Below are 13,356 nucleotides of genomic sequence, written 5' to 3'. Positions count from 1 at the left end.
AAGGCCATGCCGCTTCTAATCTGAAATCTGCTGTAGTGGCGAGAGCGACATCGCCTTGCTCTTGGGCGGCGCGGGACATACGAGGGAATCAGTTAGTTACCAATTCGCAGGATTCGCGTTCAGGTGCTCGCTCTGCTGTTTCGTTTATTTCGCACGCCCCTTCGTTCAGAAAGGAATTTCCGCTAAACATATATCTACCCACCAACATTTATCGACAGACAGATATATATATATCTCGATTCATAATTGTTCTTTCTCCGTGTAGTGTGTTTTATTTAAACACTCTTAATTCAGTTGTCATCCCCATTCAATGTATCTTCTGGCGGATTGTCAGGGAAACTATTGTGGATAACAGAGGTAAGGTAACTACATGTATTTATTTATTTATTTCCGGTGTTAAGCATGGATTAAAATCGAATGGGTCGACAGCGCTGAACTGCAAATATATTAGAGATAAAACAAAAATTGATATTGCTGTATGTATAGTCTTCGAATATAGTATGTATAATCTTTTTAACATTTGTTTTACGCATGTGCTACTTGTGTCAGAATAAACGCATGTGCTAGTTCAGAATAAACGCTAATTGCAAAATAGAAACTGATCTCATTTAAAGTAATTTGTCATTAGTGCATAATAAACGATGTAATAAGTACTGATGTGATCACAATTTATTGAATTGTTGGTAACGGTCCGGACCTGTGAACCCCCCTCGTGGGTGTGCCTTGTATGGTATGTGTGTTGACACTTGCTTTTGTCTATTCTGCTTCTTGATTTACAATTTCAAAATAACTTCAAAGTATTTCGTGTTACATATAAAATAATAAATCGGAATGTTTTTTTTAGCATTTGAGTTGTTCGCATGCCTTGTTTGCTGCGAATGAACATGAGTTCGAGTTTTGAAAACTTATGCTTGAATTTGCAGAGTGAGGAGCATCGGGTTATTTCATGGCTGAGTGTTAAATCCTGGAGGGATGGCGTGGAATTTCCCCCACTAATGATGTACTAGGGTGAATAAAGTGACAAAATTGACAGAAGTTTGCAGATAAATTAGAGTAATTCATAGGCGTATACAAGGGTGCCGATTTCTCTGTAACTTTGAGGGGGCCCATTCAGATGTGTATTTGGTAGCAAGAAAGGATCTAACTAGGGATGTACTTGTTGAACCTGAACCCAGAAAGTGGGGGTGATTAGATATTTCCTGCAAACCTGGATCAAGGTAAGATCAAAACCGGTTACCAAAAATGGGGAGGTATCATGCATTTTGCTTGGGGGCAGCACTTTACACATTTTTATTAAGATCTTTAAGAGTGTCTACAAAGTCGGTTGCAACCATGAAAAATCTGAAACTGTGAGACAGATATGAAAACAGAAAAAACATATCTTTCATAATTTCAAAAGTACAACGTATCAAAGTAAAATAAATTGTCCCAGGATCCCCTGCAGGGTCCCAGACGGGGTCCAACTCAAAATTTTTAAATGGAAAGGGGGGGGATCAACTTGCATATGCATTTCAGATTAACGTCCGACGATTGTGCCTTTAGAATAAAGGAGACAACGATGAATGCAAGTGAATGATTATGGATGAATTGGTGGAATGAGGAAGTGGGAGTACTCCGAGAAAACCCCACGGACACGATCGTTTCCACCATAAATTTACTCAAAATAAATAAAGATTTCCATAGGACTTATAAGTAGTGAATGTTGTAAAAACAGTTCTTAAGAATGTACAGTCCACTTAAGAGTCTTCATCCCGACGAAATTAAAATACCGCTAATTTGACATTAATTATGTGATATCTTCAAATAGATAAAAGATAATCGAAATGTGGAACAAGAGCGCCCTAGACAATATCATTTTACATGAGATACCATTATCACGACTCACTTATCTGCTTTCGATTTCGAGCTATTTTGAAAATCGGCATTTATTTTCGCGTTTCTAAACAGCTGAAAACATGAAGCCACTAGGTGACTTGTGATAACGGTATCTCACGCAAAACAATATTGTCTAGGGTGCTCTTGTTCCATATTTCAATTATCTTTTATCTATTTGAAGATATTACATAATTACTGTAAAATTAGCAGTATTTTAATTTCGTCGGGATGAACACTCTTAAAAAAAAAGTTTTACTTGAATAAGAAAGTCGTAGAAAGTTTTTGAAAAGTGTAAATTTCAGTTTTTCTTTCAAAACTCGGCTTTTTATGTGAAAAAAGATCTCCATCCTAAAAGAATAGTGTTACTTTAATCTCTGTATGTAATACTGAAGTTTCACCTCGGACTTCAGTGTTTCTGTTTCTGTTAGAAAAGCTCAGTTTCACTTCTTATCACATCACGAAAATTCTATCTTGTCTAGTTTTGTTTAGTGGTGACCCTCTATGGACCCAAATTCGAAATGCTTGCTCACACCGTTTCTGTACGTTGTTTGTATTTCCAGAAATGAAATAATGGATTCCCCCCCCCCCTCCACTGATATTAACAGAAACCTATAAACCGCTGCGCACGTGGTTCTCCGTGCAGATTGATGTTGGTTTAGAAGCATATGACGGATGTAGTTGCACAACAGTGCAGGCAGGTGTATAAGAACCGCGTTAATTGTTATACGCCAGCTGGAACATGTGGTAGTTGGCAAGTGCCTTTTACAAAACCTAATTTTATATTTAGACAGGGTCTGCTATGCAATTGGAATTATATCATTCATTAACAAGGCAATTCCAATTAAAGTGTAACGCTAATTGGGCATATTCAAGATTCAGAAACAACACCTTCTTGAAACGAGTTAATGGAGCCTTTACTATGCTCCCACCATCATTAGTTCATTTAATAAAGTAGCCCAATTAATATTTAAGAATTTTGTGAGTCACTCTTAGGGGAAGACATGTTGTACAATTCGCGGCAAAAAACCTGCAACATGAGGTTGTAAGTTTATTGTGAAACTACGCCTAACAACACAGGGAATGAACATAACGTGTAAGTGGAACGAATCACGCCTGGATAAACCTCGGCCTCCTCCCGTGCACACTTATTTTGGAGCAAAAAACTTCGTCATTTCACAATAAACTTATATGCTCATGTTGCAGGTTTTTTGCCGCGGATTGTACAACATAATATTTTGTCGTTTCGTCTCAATTTCCGAAAAAAAAAACTTTTCTCTCTCGTCTTGTTTCGTAAGTTTATGTACAAAATTTGTCCAGTTTTTTTTTTTTTTTCAATTTCATCTAGAATAGAGGTTCTCAACCTTTTCCACGGGCATACCACCAAAATCAACTCGCGTACCACCAATGGTACGTGAACCATATGTTGGAAAACCCTGATCTAGAGGTTAAGCTTGAGCAGAATAAAAACTATCAGTTATTATTGTCAACGGACGGCATATATTTTAGCGCTATAAAACTGTTTTTCTCCATTCGGAAACTAAGCATGAGAATTTGTTCTCAAGCCTACAATTGTATTCAGCTCATTGTGATCTATCGATGTGAAATATACCGGAGGCTAAATTTCTAAATTAACGGAGATAGCTATTTTGTAGGAAATTATACCGAAGGCTAAATTAATAGCAATAACGGCGATATCTATTTTGTAGGAAATTTTGCCGGAGGCTGAATTAATAGCAATAGCGGAAATAGCTATCTTGTAGAAAGTTATAACGGAGGCCTAATTAATAGCAATAATGGCGATAGTTATTTTGTAGGAAATTTTGCCAGAGGATGAATTAATAGCAATAACGGAATTAGCTATCTTGTAGGAAGTAATAACGGAGGCTTAATTAATAGCAATAACGGAGATAGATATCATGTAGGAAATTATGCCGGTGGCTGAATTAATAGCAATAACGAAGATAGTTATCTGGTAGGAAATTATACCGGAGGAGGAAACCTCAAAAGAAACATAAAAAAATGAACATAGAGCGGAAAGTTATAACATCTTTCCAAAGTTATAATATGCCGAAAACAACGGAAAATAATCTTTTTAGCTCCATAGCTAGAAAACTATGGGATCTATCGTAATCGGGTCAGGAATTACAAAGGAACTAGTATACACTACTTAAATATCCATGTTTTAGAATCCTCCGATAAAGGCGCAAGAAATTGAAAATTAATTAAAAATTGTATAAAGGAAGTTGGGGTACGAGAAGACACTTTTAAGTACTAATTAAGTATAAATAATATTCATTTTGAAAATCATTTCATTTCTCCATTAGTAACCGAAAATGACTAATATCACTTTTCCTTTCATGTAACAAGCAATATTGTTTTCATCAGTTATGCAACCACACACAGCATACTTCAAAGAAAAATTTTCATAATAAAGTGTAATCAAAATTTGATATTAAAATGCAGTATAATATGGTAATATGTGAAAGATGTACTTACTAATTTAGTCTTGTTTAATGGTAACAATGACCAAAATATTTCAAAACTCAGAGTTAGGACAATCACTTCCATCTGGAAATTCGTAGTTGATTCATAAGAGCTAACGATTTTAATCTGGTTGGGCATTAGAAGATAGAAATGAATTGAAAATATATATCATCCTTCAATTGGCAGAGAATCGAAGCCAGGCCTTTGGTTTGACCACGATCCTTTAAGTTTTTAGGACATCAGTTTTTTTTTTCTTTTTTTTCTGTGTTGCATATCTTTACGACGAAATGTAAACAATTAAAATTTAAGTTATTATGGCTTGCACTTGACTATCTCCAGATATAAGACAATAGTGAGAAGGCACTTTGGCTCAGTGGTAGAGCGCTCTACTCTGGTACTAGGGGTCCCTAGTTCAATTCCAAGTCAAATGAGTTTGTGGTGGACATTAATCGTGTCCGTGGGTTTTTCCGAGGTTCTTCCGTTTCCGACACATTCCACCAATCCTTTCAACATCATTGACTTCAATGAATCGTTCGTCTTTATTTAAAGGGCATATTTCTGAAACGTAAAACTTAAAAGATCCCATTTCACAAAAAAAAAATCGAGAACTATGGAGTTGTCACGAAATTTCTGTCTCGTAGCAACTCTGCTTTCAATTAAAGGCAAATAAAAGAATGTCTCCTTTAAAAAAAAAAAACTGTGTATTTTGTTAGTTGAATAACTTTTCCTTATGTTATTCCGTGTTGAGTAGTTCTGATCAGAGATGGCATGAGTCAATGAAAACTTGACTCATGACCCACTCTGACCCACCACTCACCGAAATCCATAATCATCAACTCTGACCCATTATATGTACGTCTCCCTTTCCTTTGACTAAAGAGTTTACACTTAAAATAAAACAAGGCTAAGAAATTATCACTAATCCGAGTTTGAATTTGTACAGTCAATCGCTCAAGCAGTCCTCTGTTACAATACTGATGGATCTGACCTTTACGAAATAAAATGGTAAAGTGTTTGCCAGGGCTGGATTAACTCATTTGGAGGCCCAGAGCTAAAAAAAAAAAAAAAAAAAAAAAAAAAAAAAAAGCCCTGCTGACTTCACGTAATACATTTCTGTAAAAGTACAGTATGAAAGTTAAGGGAATATGTTTCATATATTTTGGTTATATTTTATTTTATGATGATTGTATCTTCATGATTCTTTTTAGATAGCCAATTGATATTTTGATCAGAGTGGAGGCCCGGAGCCATAGCCCCCTTAATCCGGCTCTGGTGTTTGCCATGGGTCATATTACGATGAATTTTAATGTAATTATCGTGTATAATTATTTCCTTGTTGAATTACGGATTCTTTTCAGTGGAAAATAGGGTGAAATTTGAAAGTCTCAAATCAAGTTAAAGTAGGCCAACGTAAAGAAGAAGAAGAAGAAAACAGTATAAAATTCAACTGTCTCAAAAGTCAAGTAGTCAGTCCTATTGCTCTTATTACAATTACAAATATCAATATCCAAAAGTGCCTGAAGTTCTTTTTTTCACTTAGAAAAGTGGAGGTTTTGAAAGTAAAACGTAGACAATTTCACCAGTATTCAGAAGATGCTGTCAACAATGCAGTGAGCAGAGTGGGTCGGTGGGTTATAGTGGATCAGAGTGAGTCATGGTGGGTGGTTGGTCGGTCAAATCTTGTCCCACGACCTACTAACAAATCTTGACTCACGACCCACTGACCCACTCTTTCTCTGCTTCTGAGTAGCAAAAACATACTTACCTTCTGAAATAAAAATTAGGTCTATATTGGCCTATTATTTAATAGTCTTGATTATACGCAACACTAATTGAACATCATATCTGTTGGGGTGAAATAAATAAATAAATAAATAAATAAAAAAATAAATAGAAAATGCATAATTAACAGCACACGTGCCTTTGGTTACTCATCCATAGCCTAGAAAATACTTTCACTTATTCAAAACAATCCTTTTGTCTATATTTATGTGTTATCAAGAACGCCAGAACAAGGAAAATTCTTGTTAACGACACATTATCTATATCGATCAATGGAAGGTCAATAGTTGACACGGATTGTATACACGATGCAGAGTGCGTTGCAGTTAACGGCGTGTGAGGGTTGTTTTGAATTTGGAAACACAAATTACCATTGTTTCCCTACTCACTGAAGTGAGTAGAATACAAACCACAGAAAACGCCTTTTGAACAGGTCAACAGTCAAAATCAATGAGCAATATTGTATCGCCAACCCCAATCTACTGTCAGTGGAATCTGATTATGATATTATGGATGATGAATCAAGTCGAACATAGGGTTTAAAATATATATTGCTTTTGTCACGTTCACGTTTGACGTGTGCCACTTTCAAGGAAATATGTATGTATGTATTTAAAAAGCTACATTTCTTGGTTAGTCAAAGTAGTCTCGGTTTCAGTCATATAGTTTTGTCGCTACTTAACCAGCAACGATTTGATTTCATGACAAACAAAGACCACAGAAGGGAAAAAAATGTATAGAAAGTTGATCTGCGAATTGAAAAAGGAAATCTGCAAAGACAGAGCAATATACAATAGAAGTAAAGGTGACAAGAGGAATTTAAGAGGATAGAAAAATTTTAATAATACTAGCTTAACTTGCGCTCTCTACACAGTGCATCATTCATTCTTATCACAGCTCTTCTTTGAGCATGAATCTCCTTGTCATTCCTCACAACATCTGTACATGTCAATTTTCAGACACAAGTGAAAGAGGTCTTGATAAAAATAATCGGCAAGGAGTACCATAAAGGGGAGATTTTTTCGATTGTTTTTTTCAATATCTCGCACCGTTTGCAAGATTTGAGTTGAGTTGAGTTTTGGGTTTAACGTCCCGTTCAGCAGCGAGGCTATATGAGACGTGGACCTACTGATTAACGTGGGATCCGAACCACATGAGCTCCCGCCGGGAATCGAACCCGGGTCTCCCACGTCAAAGGCGCGTACGCTAACCGCTTAGCCACAGAGGAGCTCGTTTGCAAGATTTGAGTCTACTACCGTTGGAGTTCCTAATTTATGTATGATAAGTGTTTTTTTTTTCTTCTTGCATGCAGTATGTAATAAGCAAATACATTGCATACACAATTAATTATAATGTCAGTGATATTTGGTGTTCATTGTGCAAAACACTCGAAACAATAAAGATTCAAATTAGACTGGAGAAATGGTTATCCTTCGTTTTTCATTATAATTTGGCCGTGAAACAAACGCCTCAGAGGTATGCAACCAATGTATACAATAATGTAGTGTTAGAATGTATAATGCGTAGGATAGGATTTTTTTTTTAAATTTCAACACTTCCAGTGTACCCATAAAAATGTAATAATGAAATAATGATCATGTTTTTTTTTTTAAATTTTTCAATTAGAACTGGACAATCTACGCAAAATTTGCAATCGATCAGTGAAAACGTCATCTTTCTAGTTTCCGAGATAGTCTAGAGCCTGCAGTTTCCGAGATCTCATTGTCGAAAGGATTGGCGACAAACATATAAATGTCCACAAACGTATAGTTTAAAAGAATTCCAAAGATGGGAGCACAATTCATTTGCATTGATTTTGGAGAAGGTTTATTAAAATACAAAGGCTTTGAGCAATAATTTAAAACGAAATAAACTTTATGAAAAAGGATCTGTTTATTAATTTTTTTTAAAAGTAAACATACTTTAAAATATTGTCTTTGTTAAACGTGAAATCATAAATAACCGTAAATAAATGGGTTGAAATCAAAAGTAACAAGTTGGAGCTGAGACGTTTTTATTGCTACTGTAGCATTTTAATAGATAGATATATGAAGGTAAATTTCATGGAAATAGAAAGTAGCAAGGGAAAACTAATATGACAGTATAGAAACTAAAAATTGAAATGAACTTATAATGAGAAAATGGCAGGTTGAGAACATTGGAATGAATACATTGGGGGAAAGAATACATTGAGAATACATGATAGCAAGAATAAGTTTTGTATCTTACTTAGGTATTAAAACGGAAAACTAAGTATAATCATTGTAAGTTCCATATGCAGGTCACGACTTTGGAATCCATCGGAAACAAGTGAACAACAAATACTGGCGGAAATACGTCATTTTGAACCTATCGATTTTATTGGTAAAGATATTATGAAAATCCAGTTAGCTTGTAATTCAAGTAAATTACCATTTACTCATAATTTTGACGTAAATTCAGTTGGGGTCTAGTAGTATTTAATCGTCCCCGTCCCCCTCAATTTTTACTTGCCAGAGACGCCCATGATAAAAGAAAAAGAGATTCCTGAATAGATTTAATTAACACGTGATATGATCAAAAGTTTCTATGGTGATGAACCTTGCTGTTCTTTTAAAACTATTTTTATTTATATATAATACATAATATCCTAAAAGAAATAGCAGACGTTATGAACGGTAGTAGCTCTTTTTACAGCTTTAACCTATATGAATTCTGTTTTTGTTTTATGCGTTTTTGAGGGGAAAGGGAAAAATTGAGTGCGACGAAAAGGGACAATAATATTACGATTCTTTTTCTTTCTCTCTCTCTCTCTCTCTCTCTCTCTCTGATTTTTGTGTATCTTTTTGGTTTCAGGTCGTAAACATTGGACGAGTATTGATTTTCTTTGGCTGTTGAAAAGAGTAAAAGTTTTCTGAATTCCTTTTAAGCACCGCTTTGAATTCGGAAATACATGTATATGAAAAAGACAATACAAACATTTTATGGCTTTTTTTTTTTTTTTCATTTCAACGAAGGTAGCGATGATTTATAAGTATGATATATGGTTGGGGTCTCCGCCCTATGTTCTTAACGTTTCAGCCTTTCAATTATTACAATTCTATTTGGACTTGACATTTCAGCAGAGAAACTATAGCAAAACAGTGCTTGTTTTCCTTCCATGGATATTATATTTTTTACTATTCCCAAGGGCTGTTCAAAGAGGAATGAGCTTTAATTATAAACTTATTTAAAGAAGAATTTATTTATTTATTTCGACGTGGTATCACATTTACCGGTAAACTTTCAACATTTTCTCCTTGACAATACTTAACAGTAATTCTTTAGTTTTAGTAAATAGTAATTTTGCGACTTGGAAGCTAAAGTAGTGTATCATGTAACTTGAGCATCACATTTATTCTAGTTCTGCGAGCCTTCGTTGCATGATTTCGAAGAAAATCTGACGTTTTATGAGGGAGACCGTATTTATCACCTACATCCTATACATATGTCTTAAAAATTTCGAGTTGAAATTCTAGAACTTTTGCAAGAGAATTTCCTTCCTAACATATCTAAATAAAACACTGGCCGAAACTCTAACACAACTTATTAATAATATTTGTTTACTTTAGTTAGATTTTATTTCAATTGTGCATAGTCCCAAAGCTTTAAAAAAAAAAATGCTTCCTCGTGGTTAAGCGGTTAGTGTACGTATCTTTGACGTGAGAGACGAGGGTTCGATTTCCGGCGGGAGCTCATCTGGTTCGAATCCCACGTTAAGCTATAACCCATGTCTCATATAGCCTCGCTGCTGAAAGAGTCGCTAAACTTAAAATCAAATTAAATCAAAAACCAAAGCTAAAATGAGTTGTACTAAATTTTCAACGAACTTAAAAAGTTCGTTACTGAATTCTCTGTCTGTGTGTGTGTGTCTGTTATTTGCGAATTTTTCAATTTTGAATTCTCCATTCGATAGAGCATCAAAAACTATCGAAGAAAGTGATGGAATTTTTCGCGTCACTCTTACCGTTCCCGAGTGAGCTCCTTCGTGGGTAAGCGGTTAGCGTACGCGCCTTTTGCGTAGGAGACTCGGGTTCGATTCCCGGCGGGAGCTCATGTGGTTCTGTTTCCACGTTAATCAGTCGGTCCCGTCTCATATAGCCTCGCTGCTGAAAGGGGCGTTAAACTCAAAATCAACTCAACTCCACTTTTACCGTTCCCAAGATATTGGCCAAAAAAAGTTCCGATTTCGGTTGATTTAAAGAGGTATATCTCGGGAACCGTAAGTCATAGAGAGATATTTTGCGAATTTTTCAATTATGAGCCCTCAATTTTGAGCATGTCTTCGTAAAACAACATCTGTTTGAATGTTTTAACGTAGCTCTCAAACAAAACATGTAGAAAACTTTAGTATTCAAGGAAATTACAAATGAATAGATATATTACAAGAATTGTTTAATAGGTATAATAATAAAATACATAGAACAATTGGTATGAAGCCTGTAGAGCAGCGTTTCCCAACCGGTGTGCCGCGGCACACTGGTGTGCCGTGAATGGGCCGCTGGTGTGCCGCGAGGAATCGAAACAAAAATTATTAATTTTATAGCAATCAAATTGTAAAACATAGGGAGAAGTGTATATTTGTATTTTACATTACTGTGAACCTCCACTATGAATCTACAATACCGGGTTACTGTTCTGTATATTTCCAATGTTGAAAAAAGTACAGTTACAAAAAGCGTATTTTTAAAAACCTGAGTCCAATATTTCATTGCAATTGTTTTCTATTTCTAATTAGAATGAAAAATAAGCATAATGATTTACCAAGGGGAAAAAACAGTGAAAGAACTTTCTTCTCTGTGAGGAGATCAATAATCACAGAAACAAATACCACTGTGTTTTATATTTACAAATAATAATGCCTATAAGTGTGCCGCGAGAATCCAAGTAACACCCGTAGTGTGCCGCAAGTTGAAAAAGGTTGGGAAACGCTGCTGTAGAGGTTAATAAGAAAAATTAATTCTTTTTAATTTCCATTCTGGCAATGCTCTTGAAGCATTCTGAACTGGTTTATCTTAACATTTCAATTTTTGATAACCGAATTTTGAACTCTTAATGTCTGAGAGTGTACTTACTGTCTAAGTCAAAGTAAGGGACAGTTTCTTAAAAATACCTTTTACGTTAGGTCTGAGTGAAGTTCGTGAATTTCAAAATAATTAAGAGATTAAACGGAACTGAAATGAAAAAAAGAAATAATGAACATCCAGCGTCCTTCAACAGTGAAAAATTACAGTGAAAGTGCCGGCAATGAATCGGTGCTAGGCGATGGATCACATAGATAAACGTGATTTTGTCACAGTTCAATTGTTTTCCTGCATTTCAATATCCGTCCAGATAGGAAAATACCATAATAAAACCGCAATCTTTCTTATAGACTGTTCTTTGTTTTGATAATAAGTTATAATAAATCGAATAATGCAAAAGTAGCTAGAAGCTGTTTTAGAATCAAACCCACAGAATTTCCTAATATATTGACTTCCTTTGTGAGTCAGAAAGCTAGTAAAGAAAGCCTTATCAATACGGAAATATAAGGTCACACAAATAATTTTACATTTTTTTCTGTGGTATTTGAGGTCTATATTTGCATTTTAAGGTGAGAATAATATACTCGACACACTCCTAAATACTAATTGAATAGCAATAAAGATTTTGAGATATGGTAATTTAGTTTTTGTCTCTCAATACGAGTTATGTTTTGCTGCAGAGTAACTGTAGCTTGGTATACGATAACAACAGAAACGTGTCAACATCCGTAGAACTTGCTGTGTCGTGTCGTTTCGCCTTATAAAATACTTCATAGTTATGAAATATCAGGGGTAAAAGTGAATCTGAAAAACTAGGGGGACGTATGACGTCACACCTTCCCCCGTGCCTATTTTTCCCATTGTAATTTATCTAAAAAGTGGTAGGACGACGTCCCCCCACGTTTCCCCTCACTTTTATCCATGTGCAAGATAAATTATAAGTTTTAAGTTTGAAATTTTAAACGAAAATAAGGATTCGTGTTACGTCTGAAATGGCGCACATTAAATAAAACCAAATGCAGAGAAATTACAGCATGAAAATTCACTACTATGTAAAGAGTTGAGAAACTGATACATAATTGCCATATTGACCTCCCACGTCGGTCATTTTTTTAAATTTTATTTTTGGTTTTGTAGAAAGTTATTTAAACTTTTAATTGCTAAACTAAAGAATAACTATATAGTTACCTTTTTTTTTTTAAAGGTAACCTACTTTTACTTTCCATTATGTATGAACTAATGAATATTAAAATAATTGTGCATTCAGAGTAAACAAGTCGATGTAATAAGTAAACTAGTAAATTAAAGATCTTATTTATCTAATCTTCAAGATCAGTGGTTCGCAACTTTCTTTACGTGGCACCCCTTCGTAAATTCTGTATATTTCGAGGTGGAGTGGGATCAATGGGTCAAGTAGGTCAAGATTTGTGAGTGAGTCAGTAGGTCGTGGGTGAAGAGGATATGACCCACTGCTGCCCACCACCCACTGTGACCCATTTTGACCCATCGACCTACCATGATCCATTCTGACCCACTGACTCAGTACGGCCAACTCTGCTCAGTGCATTGTAGATAGCATCTTCTGAACACTGGTGAATTTGTGTACGTTTTACTCCCAAGGCCTCCATTTTTCTTCCTTTTCATTTGTTTCTGTTTACTTACCTGAAATGAGTATCTCTAAGTGTAAAAAGACCTAAGTGTAAAAAGACACTTTTGGATATTCATATTTGTAATTGTAATAATAGCAATAGGACTTGCTTCTTGGCTTTCGAGACAGTCGAAGTTTACACTTTTTTCCCCTTTATGTTGGCCTACCTTGGTTTGAGAGTATTTTTCCACTGAAAAGTATCTTGATTCAACAAGGAAATAATTATAAATGATAATTAAATTGAAATTCATCGTAATATGACCCATGACAAACACTTTACCATTTTATATCGTAAAGGTCAGATCCACCGGTATTGTAACAGAGCGGTGCTTGAGCAACTGACCATAAAAATTCAAACTCCAATTAGTGATAATTTCAGATCTATGTTTTATTACAGATGTAAACTCTTTAGTCAGGCGAGGAGGGCGTGGATCAAGGGTCAGAGTTGATGACGATGGGTTTTTGTGGTGTTGAGTCAGAATAGGTCATGGTGGTTGGAGGCCAGTGGGTCATGGGTCAAGTTTT

General features: G+C 35.3%; 1 protein-coding gene across 2 annotated transcripts in view; it reads left to right on the top strand.

Annotated features, from left to right (window-relative positions):
* Positions 1 to 13,356, top strand: part of Mgat4a (alpha-1,3-mannosyl-glycoprotein 4-beta-N-acetylglucosaminyltransferase a) — a 726,029-nt gene that overhangs the window by 122,564 nt on the left and 590,109 nt on the right. Inside the window, exon 1 of one of the 2 annotated variants that reach the window (XM_081727921.1) lies at positions 89 to 357. The exons of the other annotated variant lie outside the window; for it this stretch is intronic. The gene's annotated coding sequence lies outside the window, so the exon portion shown is untranslated. Of the gene's footprint in view, positions 1 to 88; positions 358 to 13,356 lie in introns of those variants that run through there. 2 annotated transcript variants of the gene reach the window in all.

The sequence above is a fragment of the Thermobia domestica genome, chromosome 10 (assembly GCF_964235325.1).
Source record: "Thermobia domestica chromosome 10, izTheDome1.hap1.1, whole genome shotgun sequence".
NCBI lineage: Eukaryota > Metazoa > Arthropoda > Insecta > Zygentoma > Lepismatidae > Thermobia > Thermobia domestica.
The sequence above is the reverse complement of the archived record's forward strand: the minus strand, read 5'-3'. Positions and strand labels throughout refer to the sequence as shown.